Source organism: Triticum urartu, chromosome 5A (assembly GCF_056163025.1).
Source record: "Triticum urartu cultivar PI428250 chromosome 5A, HENAU_Tu73, whole genome shotgun sequence".
Lineage (NCBI taxonomy): Eukaryota > Viridiplantae > Streptophyta > Magnoliopsida > Poales > Poaceae > Triticum > Triticum urartu.
In genome coordinates, this window is record NC_141877.1 from 345,805,395 (window position 1) to 345,828,727 (window position 23,333).

The following is a 23,333-nucleotide window of genomic DNA, read 5'->3' on the forward strand; positions in this document are numbered from 1 at the left end:
GTGAGAGATACAAACCATGTTTGTGAGTGTTTTTTTTGGGGTGGGGGTGGGTGGGGGGTTGGTTTCGTGAATTATTTGTGGGAATATGTGTCGATGACATCTCAAACAAAATTTTGCATGCAATGTGTGTGAAATGGAGGCCTATCCATATCATACATACAGGGTCGGGAAATCCACGAGAAGAGAGGGAGGGGTCATAGCTATCGATAGAGTCGAAGAGAGGATCAAGTGGGTGGGTGCGAAATCGATGAAGAGAGCCATCGAAATTGTGTGTGTGTGTGTGTACAAGTCAAAGTTATAGGGCGACTGGCCTACAGGAACGTTAGAGGGCACACGTCAAGTTTGTGTGTGGCAGGGAGAATGACTAGAGCGCTCGATGTCTCGGTGTGTGTGGGGGGGTGGGAGGGGTAGGCAGAGGCCTAACTATAGAGGTAGAATGACTCATATATGTGTTGAGAAGGAGAGACCCAGCTATGTATTGAGGGAGATCGGTCGACATCCATACATAACTGAAGGACGGGAAATATGATGGGAGAGAGAGAGGAGAGAGAGGGAGGGAGAGGGAGGGAGAGGGGTAGAGTGATGGATGGGTGATGGAGTTGCTTCTTGAAGATGGTGGGAGAGGCCTACTAGACAAACTGAGGGTGGAACTGCAATGTTATCAATAAGAGTGGGGATGTGTTTCTGTGTGTGCCTATGCGTGATAGATCTGTCGGGACGCATCCATGGATGATGAAGGGGAACCATGTGTTTGGTAAGCAAACCTAACTAGATCGGTAGATCAATTGTTGTTTGCCGGAGGAAGGGAGAGACACAACTAATGAGGTAGATCGATTGACGTGTGGGGAAAAATGAGTTATAAGGACCTAGCTAGCTATATGTATAGCGAGAGATCGGTCGGTGTACGTCCATTTGTTAGAGGCAAATAAGGCCCAGCGAGACGGATAGACAGAGAGAATGGAGCTAGGAGGTGGTGCGAGAGTCCCAACTACTAGCTAGATAGGGGGAGGAGTGTGCGGTTGTGAGAGCGATGAAAAGAGGGGCGAGAGTTTACACATGTGTCTGACTGTATGAGAGACACGAGGCAAGGACACATAAAGGAGGAGATTGAAGGTGTGTTTGTATGTTGTAGGCACGCATCGCTGGAGAGGTTTATCGATCGGTGTGTGTCGGAAAGGAGTTGTGGAGACTCTGGGAGAACGACCTAAAGAAAAAAAATGAATGTGCCCGGTGGATAGAATGCTGAGGGAGGGGGAGGGCGAGGAGGGCGTGTGCATGCACGAGAGAAAGTTAGTGGTAGCTACAAAGGTTAGAGGATTGTGTGGGTGTAAGAGACTAACAAAGATCATAATTTGATATGAAGGCGGATTCATATATTTGAATAGGAGATCATAGTGTTTTAAACATTGCATGCATGAATATAGCGGTGATACACGTGTTATGCACATGTTATACCATAATGTGATAATGCATGGCGTTTGCAACTCACAGCTAAATGCCGAACAATCTAAACCATACTATACATCAAACAATCTCACATTTTATTTGAATTTGTGATAATGTGTGGCGTTTGCAGCTTACAACTAAATATCGAACAATCTAAACAATACTATATATCGAACATTCTCACATTTTATTTAAATTTGTGGTAATGTGTGGTGTTTGCAACTCACATCTAAATACTTGTAGGCGTAGGGGGCAGGGCACCATACATAATGTGATAAACACATTATACATATGAGACATGGTTTACATTATGAAGATCTAGCTAGAGCTAGAAATGTAATGTGATTTGAACTCAAAATAAAGTGGATTCAAAAAATCTAGTTCGAGTTCATATAGTACACATAGTTCATATGTAACTCGAGACTAATCATGTGGTGTGCTATGAAGATAATACACAAACGATGGTTTAACTTGACAATAATGATGATTGTAGATCTTATTAAAACAGAGAAACAAATTCAAATGCTTTGACTTCACAACAATCATTATTGTAGATCTTATTCAAATAGAGAAACGAATTCAAATTTAGTTCATATTGAAGCGGTAGTATATACGTTTGGAATGCACTAAAACGTTCATTTGAGTAGTAGGTTGCATGCTTTATACACGTAGCGAAATATTTTAATTGAACATAACATGAATTCAAAGTTTTGAATGACATTTGTAGGGCACATTGATTTGGTACAGTACACGTTAGGCTTGTCCGGAAATTTCAACCCGCGCCTTGTTAGCCTGAAATATTTAAGATATATCTTTGTCTCGTTGTGCTCCGACAACTCCCTCCATCTCAACCCGCGCCTTGCTATTCCGAAATTACAACGCGCGCGAAAACTCCCATCTCCTATGAAATCCAGACACACGAAATGCCCGTGGTACCCCTGAACTGAAAGAACCGCCTCAAATCGGTGGGGGTACTTTCGTAACTTACCCCACATTTCGGACAAGCGCGTCTCTAAGTCATGGTTCCCCACTGCCATCCCATCCGCCCACCCATTCGTACACCGAGGCCGCGAAAACCCGCGACGAAACCCCACACCCTGCTCCGTCCGCCACCCAGCCGGAGCCTCTTCCCCGACGACGTCGTCCACAGCAACACCTCGACGTCCCTCATCCACCATACCGGATGAGGATCCGTCGTCGATCTCATCGTCCCGCCAGTTCAGCCACCCCGTCCTCCACCTCCAAGGAGCTGCCCCGACATTCCCCTCGTCTTTCGCGCCACCTCCATTCCCACACCGCCGTCTTCACCTGCACCACCGGAAGAGCATCATCATCACCGTTTCCTCGGATGAAGCTGCGGCCTAATCGGCGCCACCGAAGAGGTTGTACACTAATCGCCGCATTTTCTTCTTGATTCGATCTCATGGTGCTGCCGGCACTCGGTCCCGAGCCGACACGGTGCGGTTCCATCCACGGCGACGTCGCCGGCCACTTCCTCCATGGCGTAGCTCCCTCGGTGGCGACGTCCACATCAGTAGGACCTGCTGCTGCTTTAGCTCTCGCTCGCGCTGCTGCTCTGCTCTTGCTCTCGGTCCCCTGCCTGGTCTGCTCTTGGTATTGCTCTTGCTCGCGCTGCTGCTCTCGCTCTTGCTCTTGCTTGCGATGCAGCTCCGATTTAGCTACACTTCACTCCGATGTCGCCGGGTGAAGGAAGAACCAGCCGCAGCGGGGAGGGGGGCTCGCCGGAGAGGTACCCCACTATCTATCTTAGGGTTCAGGATGGGTGCGGTTATCACCGGCGGTGGCAGGGCGTTGGCGGGGCGGTGGCGTGGGGATCACCGAAGAAAAAGCTCGGCACGGGGGGGGCTAGAGGGATGGTCGAGGCGGTAGCGGACCGGTGGTGGGGAGTGTTTTCGGGGCGGGCGTGGCGGCGCACCGCCGGCCGCGGGCGGCGGGGGGCTGCTGTTTGGCCGGCTCAGGGGGGTGGAGGTTGAAGATGAACCGCAGGCCCTTGATTTCGTATCCAACGGCTGCAAAATCGACTGACCAGAGATGAAAAAGTCAGTCAACCGACGTGTAGCCTCACCTTGCTAGTGCGTTCAGTTTCGACAGCAAAATTCAGTTTCGACAGCAAAATTCAGTTTCGACAGTTAAGTTCAGTTTCGACACTTAAGTTCAGTTTCGACAGTTAAATTCAGTTTCGACAGTTAAGTTCAGAGATGAGCGGCTGATGTATTTTACATCTAACACTTTGTGTTTATGTATTTTACATCATGTATTGGAGATGCTATTAGAATTCCACTCAGGTTAACGTTGTTCATTGTCTCTCTTGTCCTGCTTCAGCCTCGACGTCGTACAACTCACCGGAGCTGCTCCAACGACAAAACCCTCCATCACAGCGGAGCAGTACCTCGGGCTCCATCTCCAGACGCCTAAGATCTTCTTCCCCTCCTCCGATAGCCAAGTCAGCCGGAGCATCCTCACCGGCCAACCCAATCACGCTGAGAACGACATGGCTTCAGCAAAGAGGTTGTACACTTGTTGCATCTCTTTTTTACTCTACATGTTATATATATTGTCCACTAAGCACACGGATTTGTTCCTTTAGTGTCTCCTTGAAATAAAAAACATAGGAATTTTAATTTTCACTTGTCCTCCTTTTCAAATTCCTATGCATGAAGCACAAGACTAAGAGATAGTAACATAATAGCATTATAACCGTACATTTTCTTGTGGTTTGACTTAATCTCACCATGCTTCTTTGCATCCTGTGATCTTCCAATTGTTGTGAATCAAACACCCGGATTGGCAGAAATCATGTGTTTTTAAATTCTCTGTTTTGCACGTGCATTCCTATCCTATTCCTGTCTATTTCCTATCCCTGCATTGTTGGAATCCTCCAATTCAAACGAGCCCTTACAGAATTACTTCTCTTACAGATAGTTGTCAAAGAAAACCTTGCATCGTTTCTCCCGCTTCTGCTGCGCCGTCGTCCACCCCAGCTCAGCTGCTCCAACGATAGAAGGGTCCAGCACAGCAGGGATCCGGCCTCTAGACTATCTCTCGCCGCCTCAGATCTTCTTCCCCGCCACTGGCAGCCATGAAAACTGCACTACCATCATCAACCGAGCAGATGACCTCGAGGACTACACGGGTCCGCAAGAGAGGTCGCACTCTTTCGTGTCTGCTTACGTTATGCATCGCTTAATATTACATGCTACTTTATCGTCATGTTCACCGATTAGACTCTGAGTCAGCTCCAAACTAATGGTCAAACTTGAGTTTTTAAATGGTTGTGGGGTACATATCGGGGCCGCTATCAATAGTATCTATCTACTATCTGGTTAATCTTCGGTGTCTACTATGAGTTTCATGTTGGGTGGGAAACAAACAGTAAAGAAGCCATTATCTGTATTTTCTAACTGAAGCCGTTATCTGCCTACTATTATTGGTTTTGGGTCTATCCACGGGTTGCTACCATCACTCTGGATTTCTGCATGCACTCCTTACATAATCTCACTATGTTTTATTCCTATGCATGACAGTTATTGTAAACAATGGAACTGAACATGTAGAGCAAAAGAGACGAGCCTTGCATGGCAACAAAATTTCATGCAGACATCGCTCCATGGTAGGCGCAAAGGCAGCCCCCCTCCACGCATTTCGGATTGTAATCGAGAGGAAGATATCTGTTCTGAGGGGGATTCAGAAGGAGAAGAAAACTCCTATTTACCCCCTGAGGTCTTCGCTCTAACTTGGCATGCTGATGTTGGTTATATCATGCATATGGTGTCTTGCATTGCTTACTTTATACATCAAATATGTCATTTGCTTAGTTTAGACATCCTTTGTGTGAATGCCATCTGTTTAGTTTATTCATCGTTTATGTGAATTATGCAACACCATCTTGTTTAGCCAGGCATCATATATGTGAATTTTGCAATGCCATCCTGCTTAGCCAGTCATCTTATATGTAAATTATATCAAGCCATCCTTTTTTTGTTACATATTACATTTGTCAACAATGTTATTATATTCAACTACTCTTCGTGTGCATCGGCCATTTGACACGGTGATGGCAAATTCTGGAGTGAAAACAAGGTCTTTAGAGTAGACTATGCCATCTGACGAAGCGCATATCTCGCTGGTTACGGATAGCTCCTCAGAGGAGGATTCAGAGACAGATGACCAGTCCTATTCCCCCCCCCCCCTCGAGGTGTATGCTCTAACTTGGCAGGGTTATGTTGCTCATATCGTGCGTATGGTGTCTCGCATTGCTATGTCATTTGATTAGTTTAGACATGCTTTGTGTGAATGCCACCTGTTCAGTGTCTAATTACCATATATGTGAATTATGCATTGCCATCTTGTTGCAAGACATTATATATGTGAATTATACAATGTTATCTTGTTGCAAAGGCATTATATATGTGAATTATGCAATGCCATGTTGTTTAGCCAATCATCATGTATGTGAATTATATCATGCTATCATTTTTTTGTATTACGTGTTCCATTTGTCGATAACGTTTGTATATTCAACTACTCTTCATGTGCATCAGCCATTTGAAGCGGTGATGGAAGTATCTGAAATGAAAACAAGGTATTCAGAGCAGACAATGCTACCTGCTGAAGCAGACATCTTGTTGGTTATAGAGAGCTCCTCAGAGGAGGATTCAGAGACTGATGACCAGTCCTATTTTCCCCCTGAGGTCTATGCTCAAACTTGGCAGGGTTATATTACCCATGTCATGCATGTTGTCTTGCATTGCTTAGTTTTTACATCATATATGGATTGCCATCTGCTTACTTGCTTACTATATAAATCATATATTTGAATTATATCATGCCATCATGTTTACATAGTACATACACATCATCTATCTGAATTATGGCATGGCAACCCATTTAATAAAGACATCATATGGTTATATCATCTCATCCTATTTAGTGTTTACAGTCATCATATTTTGAATTGTGGCATTCTATCCGTGATTGTATGTGAATTATGGCATGCCAACCTATTTAATAAACACATTATATAGTTATGTCATGTCATCCTGTTTACATAGTCTCATATTTTGAACTATGTCTTTCCATCTTTTTAGTTAGCCATCATAAAGTGAAATTGTGTCATGCTATCCTGTTTAGTTAGCCATTATATATGTGAAATTGTGTCATGCTATCCTGTTTGGTTAGACAACATAAATATTAATTATTTCATGCCCTCTTTTATTCCCCACTATCCATTGCACCTGTCTATCATACAATGTCTATACTTTCAATTACTTTTCTTGTTTATCAGCCATTTGAATTGGAGAGCGTGATGGCAGTATCTAAGGGAGTAACAACACGGTCTTCAGAAAAGATAGTGCTACCAGTTGATGCAGATAGAACCACGGTTGTACTTGCCCAAGGACCAGATCCACCACACATAACCCAGACTCTCATAGATTGTACCCCTACCTAGTTGGACAGAGAACCAGCTACACCCCTTCTAACCCCAACCCCCGCAGATAGTAACCCAGTTCCAGTTGACACGGCACCGTCTCCACCACAGAGCACCCAAACACGAGCAGTTAGTAAGGGAACTGCAGTGCCCAAAGCACGAGGACCACCACTCCGAATACCAACTCAACGCTTAAAGGAGAAGAAGATTTGTTCTTAGGTCAGGTTCTGTAGCTATGGTTCATACTCCTTTGCTCTTGCATGACTGTATTTACTCATACCAACTATTTTCAAATTTGAAGGACGGAATTGAAACTCCAAAGGCGCAACGGGTATGTTTTAAACCTGTTTCTTTAACTGGTTTGCTGTTGTAACCTGCTCTATGTTGATTTCAGTTTCAATTGAATAAACAGTTATGTTCTCATGTCATGCACATTACAAGTGTTGTTATTGCTCTATAGTTACCCACACTTATATTCTGTCTATTCTGCTTTGTCTTGAACAAATATTATTTGAACTGTGTCTCTATCTTGATTTGGCAACAAAAACTAGAATGATATAGACCATAAAGTGAACATGGTACATAGATATATGTTTGTTTCATGATGTTATCCTGTCCACTTTACTACTGAACTCATTTACCAAAATGAGTTTCATATACAACATGGTAAACATGTGATGTGTCTGCTTGTTTCTCTTTTAGAATGCGGACAAAATATTGGAGAACAGTACCGCGTTATCCAATGGTAAAGGAAGTAATGCAGATAAGGTTCAAGATAGTGAGACATCCCTGTTGGTCTCTAAGAAAGCTGATAAAAACTATCTTGACGACAGTGAGGGAACCCAAAAGTCCTGTCTTGATGTAGTGTTCGAGTTACTGGCCACTACTGCTGGCACAAGCTCTTCGAACTCGCTGCCTGAATCAGTTCGTCTTCTTGAGTCTCAACTTCAAGTGGAAAGACATCGATCAGATGTGCTGCGACAGGAAGCTGAAGGACTGAGGAAGTCCCTGCGGAATTCAGATGCATATTTTTTGGTGCAACAGCAAGCGCTGGAGGATTTAAGCGCCAAACAAGAGAAAGTTAATAAGCTTGCTAAGCATCTTGCCAGCATTATGGGTACCCAGGATATTGTTTCTTGAGATCTTCTGAAGTGGTTTCAGTTCTGGATTTGTTTTGTTGCGGCATTTATTTGCGCTGGTCGCTAACTTTGACAACCAGTGTATATGATATGCTGCTTTGTTCCCTATATTTGCACTGGTGGCGAACTTTGATGCCCAGTGGATGTAATATGTGTAATAGCCGTGATAGCCTAGCGTTAGTTGCTTGCTTATTTATTTCCTTGTTGTCTTATTTATTTGTTTGCTTGTAGTCATTGCACTTCTTTTTCCGTGGTTAGCTAGTGGCTGCAATAACCTATTTTTTAAAACTAGGCCACAATAACCATGGGCTAATATTTACTGTAGTGACACTGGGCCTCCTACTGGCCGTAAAAACAGTGGACCTTCTACTGGTCGTAGAAACAATGGGCCTTCTACGGGTCGTAGAAACAATGGGCCTTCTGCGGGCCGTATTATCAATGGGCCTTATACGGGCCGTATAATCGATTGGCCAAACATGGGCCAAACAGACCGCATTATGGCCGTAAACGGGCTAGAGTTGGAATCGTCCGTTCATGGGCCGACCATAACGGGCCATCGTTAATGGCCGTATTTGATGACGCTATGAAATCGGCCCAACGTATTAACGGACCACAATGGGCTGACTGTAACCACGGGCTGAATTTGGCCCACAAGCAGAAAATGACAGTAACGGGCCGTAAGTAAACGAATGCTGGAAATGAGCCCAAGAATAAATGGGCTCTGAGAAGGTCGAAAGATAACATGGGCTGGAAACGGCCCAACGGAATAACGGGCCGTTAATGGGTATAAAGTGATACACTGTTCATTACGGGCCAGTTTCACCACGGGCCGTTAATGGGTGTAAAGTGATACACTATTCATTACGGGCCAGTTTCACCACGGGCCGTTAGTAGGCCAAGAGTTACATAGGGCCTCATATGGGCCGAAAGACGTCCTGGGCCATACATGGGCCAGAAGTGAAAACGGGCTGGAATCATATTGGATGGCCCAGATGACGCTACTGGGCCTAATTCAGATAGGGCGTAACGGGCCTTGGGTTAGCGGGCTGTAAATGGGCTATATTCGAACAGGCTGTTAACAGGCTTTCCATGGGCCGGGCCACCAGCTTTTGACCAATTCAAATGGGCCGGCCTTTTTATAGGAATGGGCCTCTGTTGGGCCGTGCCACGTGTCGACGTATCATAGGCGCCTTCCATCCAATGAGTGGTTGCCATCTGTCCCAACGATGAGCCGACACGTGTTTCCTCCAGCCAATGATGATTTTACACGTGGAAAAGCCCCATTGGTCGGGGCTGTTAATGGGTTATCGGATCCAAAACCCGACCCGATAGCTAAACAGCGTTCCGTTACGGTGGATGCCACGTGTCGGTCACCCTTAATGAAAGCACTTCTGTGACGCGCGATTTATCGTCATGGAAGTCGACACTTCTGTGATGATAATTTTGTTAATGTCATGGAACACTTCTACGACAGCACAGGTATGACTATCTTGATTATGTCATAAATTTGTCATGGTTGTACATGCATGACAGAAAACGCGACCTACTGTGACAAACACGTATCATCACGGAAGTGTATTTTTTTGTAGTGCATGGCGACGGAGTGAGTAGAGCTCAGGTCAGATTGGAAAGAGGAGCGGAGTCCGGGAGAAGAAGAGGAATTGGAGGAGTATGGCATAGGCGATGGAAGAATAACTGTGTAGGTTGCGGTGGCTGATAACCCACAAGTATAGGGGATCGCAACAGTTTTCGAGGGTAGAGTATTCAACCCAAATTCATTGATTCGACACAAGGGGAGCCAAAGAATATTCTCAAGTATTAGTAGCTGAGTTATCAATTCAACCACACCTGGAAACTTAATATCTGCAGCAAGGTATTTAGTAGCAAAGTAATATGATAGTAGTGGTAACGGTGCCAAAAGGTAAAGGTAGCAAAAGTAATATTTTTCGGTTTTATAGTGATTGTAACAGTAGCAACGGAAAAGTAAATAAGCGAAGAACAATATAGGAAAAGCTTGTAGGCAATGGATCGGTGATGGAGAATTATGTCGGATGTGATCGATCATATAATAGTCATAACATAGGGTGACACGGAACTAGCTCCAGTTCGTCAATGTAATGTAGGCATGTATTCCGAATATAGTCATACGTGCTTATGGAAAAGAACTTGCATGACATCTTTTGTCCTACCCTCCCGTGGCAGCGGGGTCCTATTGGAAACTAAGGGATATTAAGGCCTCCTTTTAATGGAGTACTGGACCAAAGCATTAACACATAGTGAATACATGAACTCCTCAAACTACGGTCATCACCGGTAAGATCCCGATTATTGTCACTTCGGGGTTAATGGATCATAACACATAGTAGGTGACTATAGACTTGCAAGATAGGATCAAGAACTCTCATATATTGATGAAAACATAATAGGTTCAGATCTGAAATCATGGCACTCGGGCCCTAGTGACAAGCATTAAGCATAGCAAAGTCATAGCAACATCAATCTCAGAACATAGTGGATACTAGGGATCAAACCCTAACAAAACTAACTCGATTACATGATAAATCTCATCCAACCCATCACCGTCCAGCAAGCCTACGATGGAATTACTCACGCACGGCGGTGAGATTCATGAAATTGATGATGGAGGAAGGTTGATGATGACGATGGCGACGGATTCCCCTCTCCGGAGCCCCGAACGGACTCCAGATCAGCCCTCCTGAGAGAGTTTAGGGCTTGGCGGCGGCTCTGTATCGTAAAACACGATGAATCCTTCTCTCTGATTTTTTCTCCCTAAACACGAATATATGGAGTTGGAGTTGAGGTCGGTGGAGCGTTAGGGGAACCACGAGGCAGGGACGCGCCCAGAGGGGTAGTGCACGCCCCCACCCTCGTGGATAGGGTGTGGGGCCCCTGACGTGGATCTTTCTTCCAGTATTTTTTATATGTTCCAAAAATAATCTTCGTTGATTTTTAGGTCATTCCGAGAACTTTTATTTCTGCACAAAAATAACACAGTGGCAATTCTGCTGAAAACAGCGTCAGTCTGGGTTAGTTCCATTCAAATCATGCAAGTTAGAGTCCAAAACAAGGGCAGAAGTGTTTCAAAAAGTAGATACGACAGATACGTATCAACACCCCCAAGCTTAAACCTTTGCTTGTCCTCAAGCAATTCAGTTGATAAACTGAAAGTGATAAAGAAAAACTTTTACAAACTCTATTTGCTCTTGTTGTTGTAAATATGTTAAGCCAGCATTCAGGTTTTCAACAAAGATTATGAACTGACCATATTCACAATAACACTTGGGTCTCATGTTTACTCATATCAATCACATAATCAACTAGCGAGCAATAATAAATCTCGGATGACAACACTTTCTCAAAACAATCATGATATGATATGACAAGATGGTATCTCGCTAGCCCTTTCTGAGACTGCAAAACATAAATGCAAAGCACCTTTAAAGATCAAGAACTCACTAGACATTATAATTCATGGTAAAAGAGATCCAGTCAAGTCATACTCAATGTAAACTAACAGTAATGGATGCAAATGACAGCGGTACTCTCCAACTGGTGCTTTTTAATAAGAGGATGATGACTCAACATAAACGTAAATAGATAGGCCCTTCGCAGAGGGAAGAAGGGATTTGTAGAGGTGCCAGAGCTCGGTTTTGAAATAGATAAGAATAATATTTTGAGCTGTATACTTTCATTGTCAACATAACAACCGAGAGATCTCGATATCTTCCATGCTACACACATTATAGGCGGTTCCCAAACAGAATGGTAAAGTTTATACTCCCCCTCCGCCAACAAGCATCAATCCATGGCTTGCTCGAAACAACAAGTGCCTCCAACTAACAAGAGCCCCGGGGGAGTTTTGTTTGTAGTTATTTTGATTTGATTTGCAAAAAGCATGGGACTGGGCATCCTGGTGACCAGCCATTTTCTCGTGAGCGATGAGCGGAGTCCACTCCTCTTGAGAATAACCCGCCTAGCATGGAGGATACAAACAGCCCTAGTTGATACATGAGCTATTCGAGCATACAAAACAGAATGTTTATTTGAAGGTTTAGAGTTTGGCACATACAAATTTACTTGGAACGGCAGGTAGATTCCGTATATAGGTAGGTATGGTGGACTCATATGGAACAACTTTGGGGTTTATGGAATTGGATGCACAAGCAGTATTCCCGCTTAGTACAAGTGAAGGCTAGAAAAAGACTGGGAAGCGGCTAGCTAGAGAGCGACAACAGTCATGAACATGCATTAAAATTAATCGACACCGATTGCAAGCATGAGTAGGATATAATGCACCATGAACATAAATATCGTAGAGGCTATGTTGATTTTGTTTCAACTACATGCGTGAACATGTGCCAAGTCAAGCCACTCAAATCATTCAAAAGAGGATACCACCCTATCATACCACATCACAACCATTTTAATAGCATGTTGGCACGCAAGGTAAACCATTATAAGCTCCCAGCTAATTAAGCATGGCATAAGCAACTATAATCTCTAATTGTCATTGCAAACATGTTTATTCATAATAGGCTAAATCAGGAACGATGAACTAATCATATTTACAAAAACAAGAGAGGTCGAGTTCATACCAGCTTTTCTCATCTCAATCAGTTCATCATATAATCATCATTGTTGCCTTTCACTTGCATGACCGAATAGTGTGGATAATAATAGTGCGCGTGCATTGGACTAAGCTGGAATCTGCAAGCATTCAATTCAAGAGAGAAGACAAGGTAATATGGGCTCTTTGTTAGATCAACAATAATGCATATGAGAGCCACTCAACATTTTCTTTATGGTCTTCTCCTCTCGACCCCCAAAGAACAAGAAAAGAAATAAAACTATTTACACGAGAAAACTCCCAACAAGCAAAAGAAGAACGAGAAATCTTTTTGGGTTTTCTTTTTAATTACTATTACACAGGCATGGGAAGTAAACTAACTAAAAGCTACAACTGTTTTTTTTTTGGTTTTTTCTTAAGGTTTATCAAACACACAAGAAGAAAGCATAAAAAGAGAAATAAAGTAGCATGGATATTACAATGAAAAAGTATGAGCACCGACAACTAGCATGAGTGTGTGAACATGAATGTAATGTCGGTGAGAGACGTACTCCCTCAAGCTTAGGCTTTTGGCCTAAGTTGGTTTATGGCCATGGCTAGCCTGGAGGATATCAGAAGTAATACTTGGGGTCGTACAGAGAAGGAGCCTCGGGTTTCCACTGGTTGGCAATCTCCTCTGGATCCCACTGGTAAACAGACTATCGTGAAGGATCAAATCATGGTTCTGGCTCTGGCTCTGTAGCTGGTGTGGGATTTCGGTAGGCGTGAATGGCCTCCAGCGGAACAAGGTACTTGCCTGCAGATAAGTCAAACAAGGAAGGGGCAGGCAAAGTAATAGTCTCAGGGTGATTTTTATCAAAAATCAGCTTGTATTTAAGCATCTTTTCCTTATTCTTAACAATAAAATCATGTGCTACCATACTCTTATAGTCTAGAAAAACAGGAGGCAGCAACTTTTCTTCTTTCTCATAATGTCTAATAGGTATGTTAAAATGTGCAGCGAGGCGCGAGGCGAAGATGCCTCCAAGGACAGGGCCCTTAGTACGGTTCAGGTTTAACCGCTTTGCAACAATAGCGCCCATACTAAATATGTCATCACGGAACAAGGCATGGCACAAAATAACAATATCAGGGGCACTAAGGTTGCCATGGTTTCTGCGACCAATCAAGCATCTACTAGCAAATATTGCAAAGTAACGTACAATAGGAAAATGTATGCTAGTAATTCTTGCATCGGAAACCTTCCTAGTTTCCCCTACAACAATTGTATCAATAAACCCTTCCATGTCGTCACGATGTGGTTCCTCTATGCTGCCCTCAAAAGGTATCAAACAAACCCGACAAAAATCATGAAGTGACATATCCTTATGCTCATCATATATATAAAATTCCACCGAAGGTGGTGAGCTCCTAGCATGAAAATGAAAATTTTGCACAAAGATATTGGTGAGTGATAACCCACAAGTATAGGGGATCGCAATAGTTTTCGAGGGTAGAGTATTCAACCCAAATTTATTGATTCGACACAAGGGGAGCCAAATAACATTCTCAAGTATTAGCAGCTGAGTTGTCAATTCAACCGCACCTGGAAACTTAATATCTACAGCAAAGTATTTAGTAGCAAAGTAATATGATAGTAGTGGTAATGGTGGCAAAAGGTAACGGTAGCAAAAGTAATATTTTTGGGTTTTATAGTGATTGTAACAGTAGCAACGGAAAAGTAAATAAGCGAAGAACAATATATGGAAAGCTCGTAGGCAATGGATCGGTGATAGAGAATTAGGCTGGATGCGATCGATCATGTAACAGTCATAACCTAGGGTGACACAGAACTAGCTCCGGTTCATCAATGTAATGTAGGCATGTATTTCGAATATAGTCATATGTGCTTATGGAAAAGAACTTGCATGACATCTTTTGTCCTACCCTCCCATGGCAGCGAGGTCCTAATGGAAACTAAGGGATATTAAAGCCTCCTTTTAATAGAGTACCGGACCAAAGCATTAACACATAGTGAATACATGAACTCCTCAAACTACGGTCATCACCGGGAGTGGTCCCGATTGTTGTCACTTCGGGGTTGCCGGATCATAACACATAGTAGGTGACTATCGACTTGCAAGATAGGATCGAGAACTCTCATATATTGTTGAAAAAATATTAGGTTCAGATCTGAAATCATGGCACTCGGGCCCTAGTAACAAGCATTAAGCATAACAAAGTCATAGCAACATCAATCTCAGAACATAGTGGATACTAGGGATCAAACCATAACAAAACTAACTCTATTACATGATAAATCTCATCCAACCCATCACCATCCAGCAAGCCTATGATGGAATTACTCACATACGGCAGTGAGCATAATGAAATTGGTGATGGAGGAAGGTTGATGATGATGATGATGATGGCAACGAATTCCCCTCTCCGGAGCCCCGAACGGACTCCAGATCAGCCCTCCCGAGAGAGTTTAGGGCTTGGCGGTGGCTCCGTATCGTAAAACGCGATGAATCCTTCTCTCTGGTTTTTTCTCCCTGAAAGTGAATATATGGAGTCAAGGTTGAGGTCGGTGGAGCGTCAGGGGGGCCACGAGGCAGGGGGCACGCCCCCACCCTCGTGGACAGGTGGTGGCCCCCCTGACATGGATCTTTCTTCCAGTATTTTTTATATGTTACATAATAATTCTCCATTGATTTTCAGGTCATTCCGAGAACTTTTATTTCTGCACAAAAATAACACCATGGCAATTCTGCTAAAAACCGTGTCAGTCCGGGTTAGTTCCATTCAAATCATGCAAGTTAGAGTCCTAAACAAGGGCAAAAGTGTTTGGAAAAGTAGATACGATGGAGACGTATCAACTCCCCCAAGCTTAAACCTTTGCTTGTCCTCAAGCAATTCAGTTGATAAACTGAAAGTGATAAAGAAAAACTATTACAAACTCTGTTTGCTCTTGTTGTTGTAAATATGTAAAGCCAGCATTCAGGTTTTCAGCAAAGATTATGAACTAACCATATTCACAATAACACTTAGGTCTCATGTTTACTCATATCAATCACATAATCAACTAGCGAGCAATAATAAATATCGGATGACAACACTTTCTCAAAACAATCATGATATGATATGACAAGATGGTATCTCGCTAGCCCTTTCTAAGACCGCAAAACATAAATGCAGAGCACCTTTAAGGATCAAGGACTGACTAGACATTGTAATTCATGCTAAAAGAGATCCAGTCAAGTCATACTCAATGTAAACTAACAGTAATGGATGCAAATGACAGTGGTGCTCTCCAACTGGTGGTTATTAATAAGAGATGATGACTCAACATAAAAGTAAATAGATAGGCCCTTCACAGAGGGAAGCAGGGAATTGTATAGGTGCCAGAGCTCGATTTTGAAATAGATACGAATAATATTTTGAGCGGTATACTTTCGTTCTCAACATAACAACCGAGAGATCTCGATATCTTCCATGCTACACACATTATAGGCGGTTCCCAAATAGAATGGTAAAGTTTATATGTAGCACCCCGAGTCCGATGCGCCAGATGCCTTCCATTTATTTTAGTTGTTATCTTGTGTTTATTGTTTTTTTGCATTATCATAATTGGTTTGCATATTTCATTCCTATATGTTGATGCCATGATCATGTTGAGTGCCTTGTCATATTATTATTTTTGCTTCTTGCTTCATGATCATCATTGTTTGCATTGCATTGTGCCTCTTGCCATTTTGCATTTCAACATAATCACCTTGTGCATTGCATCATGTCATCATGTCATCATGTCATAAGTCTTTTGCATCTCACTAAATAAATTGCATGGATCTTCGGTCCATTTAAATCGAGGGAATTCACATGGTGATTCTCTTTATACCATATCCTCCCGATATTAGGGAGCTATTATAAATATTTCCATTCTTTTGGATTTACCGCAAACACACTTGAAAATTTTCCCCATGCCTTTGTTATCTCGCTTCTTGACCTCGAAACTTGTCCGTAAATTCTTTCGTCGTTTTCCGGAGCTCCACCAAAAATCCGAACATTTTTGGACCTTCCCAACCCTCACCACCTATTCAAATCATTTGAACTTAAATCAAATGAGTTTGAATTTAAACTTTCGGTCTTGACCCTAGTTCAAACTCATTTTTGTGAGACCGGGAAAATAGCCCCATTGCACAAATCCTTTCCTTAACCCTCCTTTTCTTTTTATCTCAAATTCTTTTCTCTTAAAAGAAGATTAGAGAGGAGTGAGAGAGAGAGAGAGCAGCAGGCCCATTCTCCTTCTAGGCCAGCCGGCGCCCTCCCCCTAGGCGTAGCCCCTCTACTGGGCCGGCCTCTAAGGCCCAACCTGCCTACCTAACCCTAGGCCCGAGCGAGGTTACATCCTGATCAATCTCTCACCCTCCTCCTCGTTCCCTCGCGCCGCCAGAACACCCATCGCTCGATCCCATCTCTCCCCTGCCGCTGCCTACTCCCGCATCGCTCTCTCCCTCTCCCATCGCTCCCTCGCGTCCTCCCACTGCCGCCGCCACTCGCAAAGAGGAGAGAGCAGCGCCCGACCTTGCTCCCCATCTTCCCCGTGACCCCGAGCCCCATGGCGCCCGCAGCCCCCTGCTCCGGTGAGCCCTTGCTCCGCCGCCATCGGAGGTTGACCCGATGCCCGATCTCCTCAGCGTCCTTCCTCCTCGATCCATAGAGCCGCTGAAGGTCCACCCCACAGCCATGCCATCTCCATCTCGCCGGCGCCCCAAGTTTTCCCCCTCCGTCGTGCCTCCTCCCCTCTGCAGGCCTATCCATGGTGTCCCTTCTTCCCCATGCGCGACCGCACCTCGACCTCTGCCGCCGGTAGAAGTAGCAGCTGCTAAACCCTCTCGACGCGCCCCTGGCCCTGCTCCACCTCGTCGCCTCGCATCCACAGAACCAGGCCATGGCCGCGCCATGGCCGCCTCCCTCCTTTGCACCTGGCCTCGGCTGGAGTCACCCCTGACAGCAACCAGCACGACCAGGAGGCTGCCCTCTCCTTCCACCGCACAGAAGCTCGCAGCTCCTACCATCACCTCCTTGCTGTTGGCATACCGAGGCCCCTTGTGCTGTTTTGTGTTGGACGTCAAGGCCACCAAGTTCGACTATGGGGATTCGCCAAGTACCATTCGGATGCACCAAGTTCGACTACATGGACCGCCAAGTTCCTCCACCGATGACTCGAACGGCTACAAAACGTGAACCACTACCGTCGACCCACAAAGACCCCGCGGACATCAAGTTCCTTGTCGTTGACCTCGAACCTCTACGAAAAAGTGTACGACTACTTCCGTGGCCGAAGACCCGTGTACAACTACCGTCGCCGAAGACCCGGATAGCAAAACCTCAAGTACCTATGACCGAAGAACGCCATGTACCTCTCCGAAAAATGAACATGTACCACTATGTCCGGAGACCTCGAACCCGTCAAGTCCGACAACGTTTGTGTACAACTACCGACGACGTGCATGTTGCCAAGTACCCTCTCCAGATCATCATGTTCGACTACCGATAAACATGTACCACTACCGTCGCTGAGATTGCGAGAACCTCTACCGTCGACCCTAGAGCATGAGAGAACGACTACTTCCACTACGAAGGTCCCGAGAACGTCTACTTCCCCTTCTCCGCTTCAAACTTGATCCGTTCCGATAAAGGCACGCTTCGAAGGTATAACCCCGAGACGACGTCCGTGAATGAATGCTTGCGATGTTTGAGATGCTCGTGTTTGCACCATGTCCAAATTGTCACTCGTTTCCTTGTCACCAACTCGTGGGACACCCGGAATCCGGGAGTGCCCCACCATCTTTTGCATGGATCCGCACACTTCTCCTTTGCATCGGTATCTCAATCGAGTTACCAGAACCGGAACGTTGCCGTGGTACCGTTTCGTTATCGTCGCCGTGGCACCCCTTTTGTTTCCGCCACGATGACAAATGCCTCATCTCTTATCATGTCAACTTTTAATAAAACTTGCATAAACTTGCACATGTCATCCACATCATGTTAACAACATTAATATGGTTTAAATTGTTGTTTGCTTTAATTTGCTAAATGCATATGGGGATTTTCTGGACTTGTCGTTTTGTTGTTCCGGCCTCATTTAAACTTGCCTAGATAGATAATTTCTTATGCTTCCCCTCTTGCCATGCTAACAACATTTAATATTGTTGAGTACCTAAACGACAGAGAACTAATTAAGTCATGTGGTGTTTCGTCAATATGCAACTCGTTGCATATTGAGCTCCATTTAATTTGTAGGATTGTTTGTGCATTTTGCCATGCCATGCCTCATTAAACCGGACATGCATCATACTTGTTTGCGCATCGTGCCATGCTTTTGTGATGGTTGTTTACCATGTGGTTTGCTTTCTTTCCGGTGTTGCTTCTTCGGGTTAGTTCCGATAACATCGCGTTTGTGAGGATCCGTTCGACTACGTCCGGTTGTCTTCTTCATGGACTCGTTCTTCTTCCTTGCGGGATTTCAGGCAAGATGACCATACCCTAGAAATCACTTCTATATTTTCTTGCTAGTTGCTCGCTCTTTTGCTATGCCTAGCCTGCGATACCTACCACTTGCTTATCATGCCTACCATATTGTTAAGCCAAGCCTCTAACCACCTTCTCCTAGCAAAATGTTGTTTGGCTATGTTACCGCTTTGCTCAGCCCCTCTTATAGCGTTGTTAGTTGCAGGTGAAGATTGGAGCTTATTCCTTGTTGGAACATGGTTATTTTGTTGGGATATCACAATATCTCTTATTTAATTAATGCATCTACATACTTGGTAAAGGGTGGAAGGCTCGGCCTTATGCCTAGTGTTTTGTTCCACTCTTGTCGCCCTAGTTTCCGTCATATCGGTGTTATGTTCCCGGATTTTGCGTTCCTTACACGGTTGGGTTATAATGGGAACCCCTTGACAGTTCGCCTTGAATAAAACTCCTCCAGCAAGGCCCAACCTTGGTTTTACCATTCGCCACCTAGCCTTTTTTCCCTTGGGTTAGGCCAGCCCAAGGGTCATCTTTATTTTAACCACCCCCCCCGGGCCAGTGCTTGTCTAAGTGTTGGTCCGAAACAGAGCCACTTGCGGCGCCACCTCGGGGAAACTTGAGGGCTGGTTTTAGCTGTACGTAGTGTTCATCCGGTGTTGCCCTGAGAACGAGATATGTGCAACTCCCATCAGGATATCGGCGCATCGGGCGGTCTTGCTAGACTTGTTTTACCATTGTCGAGGATATCTTGTAACCGGGATTCCGAGTCTAATCGGGTCTTCCCGCTAGAAGGAATATCCTTCGTTGACCGTGAGAGCTTGTGATGGGCTAAGTTGGGACACCCCTGCAGGGTTATGAACTTTTGAAAGTCATGCCCGCGGTTATGGGAAGATGGGAATTTGTTAATGTCCGGTTGTAGAAAACCTGAAGTTGAACTTAATTCAAATGCACCAACCGCGTGTGTAACCGTGATGGTCTCTTCTCAGCGGAGTCCGGGAAGTGAACACGGTGTTGGAGTTATGCTTGACGTAGGTTGTTCTAGGATCACTTCTTGATCATAGTTTCTCGACCATGCTTTTGCCTTCTCTTCTTGCTCTCATTTGCGTATGTTAGCCACCAAATATGCTAGTCCCTTGCTGCAGTTCCACCTCATACCTTTTACCCTACCTATGAGCTTAAATAGTCTTGATCGCGAGGGTGTGAGATTGCTAAGTCCTCGTGACTCACAGATACTTCCAAAACCAGCTTGCAGGTGTCGTGGAACCGAGCAGGTGACGCAACCAAGCTCAAGGAGGAGCTCGATGAAGACCTTGTCCTTTGTGTTGTTTCGTTCTAGTTGATCAGTAGTGGAGCCCAGTTGGGACGATCGGGGATCTGTGTAGCTTTTGGGGTAGTCTTCTTTTATTCTGGTTCCGTAGTCAGACCCTGATTGTATCTGGTTGATGTAATGCTTTATTCATGTAATTGTGTGAAGTGGCGATTGTAAGCCAACTATGTATCTTTTTCCCTTATGTATTACATGGGTTGTGTGAAGATTACCTCACTTGCGACATTGCTTTCAATGCGGTTATGCCTCTAAGTCGCGCTTCGACACGTGGGAGATATAGCCGCATCGATGGCGTTACATTATACTCCCCCTCCACCAACAAACATCAATCCATGGCTTACTCGAACCAACGAGTGCCTCCAACTAACAAGAGTCCCGGGGGAGTTTTGTTCGCAGTTATTTTGATTTGATTTGTATAAAGCATGGGACTGGGCATCCCGGTGACCAGACATTTTCTCGTGAGTGAGGAGCGGAGTCCACTCCTCTTGAGAATAACCCGCCTAACATGGAACATACAGACATCCCTAGTTGATACATGACCTATTCGAGCATACAAAACAGAATGTTTATTTGAAGGTTTAGAGTTTGGCACATACAAATTTACTTGGAACGGCAGGTAGATACCGTATATAGGTAGGTATGGTGGACTCATATGAAACAACTTTGGGGTTTATGGAGTTGGATGCACAAGCAATATTCCCGCTTAGTACAGGTGAAGGCTAGAAAAAGACTGGGAAGCGACCAGCTAGAGAGCGACAATAGTCATGAACATGCATTAAAATTAATCAACATCGAATGCAAGCATGAGTAGGATATAATGCACCATGAACATAAATATCATAGAGGCTATGTTGATTTTGTTTTAACTACATGCGTGAACATCTGCCAAGGCAAGCCACCCGAATCATTCAAAAGAGGATACCACCCTATCATACCACATCACAACCATTTTAACAGCATGTTGGAACACAAGGTAAACCATTATAAACTCTTAGCTAATTAAGCATGGCATAAGCAACTACAATCTCTAATTGTCATTGCAAACATGCTTCTTTCATAATAGGCTGAATCAGGAATGATGAACTAATCATATTTACAAAAATAAGAGAGGTCGAGTTCATACCAGCTTTTCTCATCTCAATAAGTTCATCATATAATCATCATTATTGCCTTTCACTTGCACGACTGAATAGTGTGGATAATAATAATAGTGCATGTGCATTGGACTAAGCTGGAATCTGCAGGCATTCAATTAAAGAGAGAAGACAAGGTAATATGGGCTCTTTGTTAGATCAACAGTAATGCATATGAGAGCCACTCAACATTTTGATCATCGTCTTCTCCTCTCAATCCCCAAAGAAAAAGAGAAGAAATAAAAACTATTTACACGGGAAAGCTCCCAACAAGCAAAAGAAGAACGAGAAATCTTTTTGGGTTTTATTTTTAATTACTACTACTACAGGCATGGAAAGTAAACTAGCTAAAAAGCTACAACTAATTTTTTTGTTTTTCTTAAGGTTTATCAAACACACAAGAAGAAAGCATAGAAAGGAAAATAAACTTGCATGGATATTACAGTGAAAAAGTATGAGCACCAACAACTAGCATGAGTGTGTGAACATGAATGTAATGTTGGTTAGAAATATGTACTCCCCCAAGCTTAGGCTTTTGGCCTAAGTTGGTCTTTAGCCATGACTGGCCTGGCGGATATCCAAAGTAATAGTTGGGGTCGTACTGAGAAGAATCCCCCTGGTGCCACTGCTTGGCGATCTGTTCTGGATTCCACTGATAAACAGAGTGCCGGTGAGGATCAAATTGTGGTTCAGGCTCTGGCTCTATAGCTGGTGTGTGGTTTCGGTAGGCGTGAATGGCCTCCGGCGGAACAAGGTACTTGCCTGCAGATAAGTCAAACAAGGAAGTAGCAGGCAAAGTAATAGTCTCAGGGTGATTTTTATCAAATATCAACTTGTACTTAAGCATCTTTTCCGTATTCTTAATAATAAAATCATGTGCTACCATACTCTTATAGTCTAGAAAAACAGGAGGCAGCAACTTCTCTTCCTTCTCATAATGCCTAATAGGTATGTTAAAGTGTGCAGCGAGGCGCGAGGCGAAGATGCCTCCAAGGACGGGGCCCTTAGTACGGTTAAGATTTAATCGCTTTGCAACAATAGCACCCATACTAAATGTGTCATCACGGAACAAGGCATGGCACAAAATAACAATATCATGGGGAACTAAGGTTTGTTGGGGAACATAGTAATTTCAAAAACTTCTTACGCACACGCAAGATCATGGAGATGCATAGCAACGAGAGGGGAGAGTGTTGTCCACGTACCCTCGTAGACCAAAAGCGGAAGCGTTAGCACAACGCGGGTTATGTAGTCGTACGTCTTCACGATTCGACCGATCCAAGTACCGAACGTACGACACCTCCGAGTTCAGCACACGTTCAGATCGATGACGTCCCGCAAACTCTGATCTAGCAGAGCTTCACGAGAGAGTTCCGTCAGCACGATGACGTGATGATGGTGATGATGTTGCTCTAGACGCAGGGCTTCGCCTAAGCACCGCTACGATATGACTGAGGTGGAATATGGTGGAGGGGGCACCGCACACGGCTGGGAGAGATCAACAGATCAACTTGTGTGTCTAGAGGTGCCCCCTTGCCCCCGTATATAAAGGATGGAGGAGGGGAGGCCGGCGAGCCCCTAGGGCGTGCCAGAAGTGTGGAGTCCTACTAGGACTCCCTAGTCCTAGTAGGATTCCTCCTCCCACATGGAATAGGAAAAAGGGAAGGGAAAAGGAGAAGGAAGGAAGGGGGCGCCCCCCTCCCTAGTCCAATTCGGACCAGACCATGGGGAGGGGTGC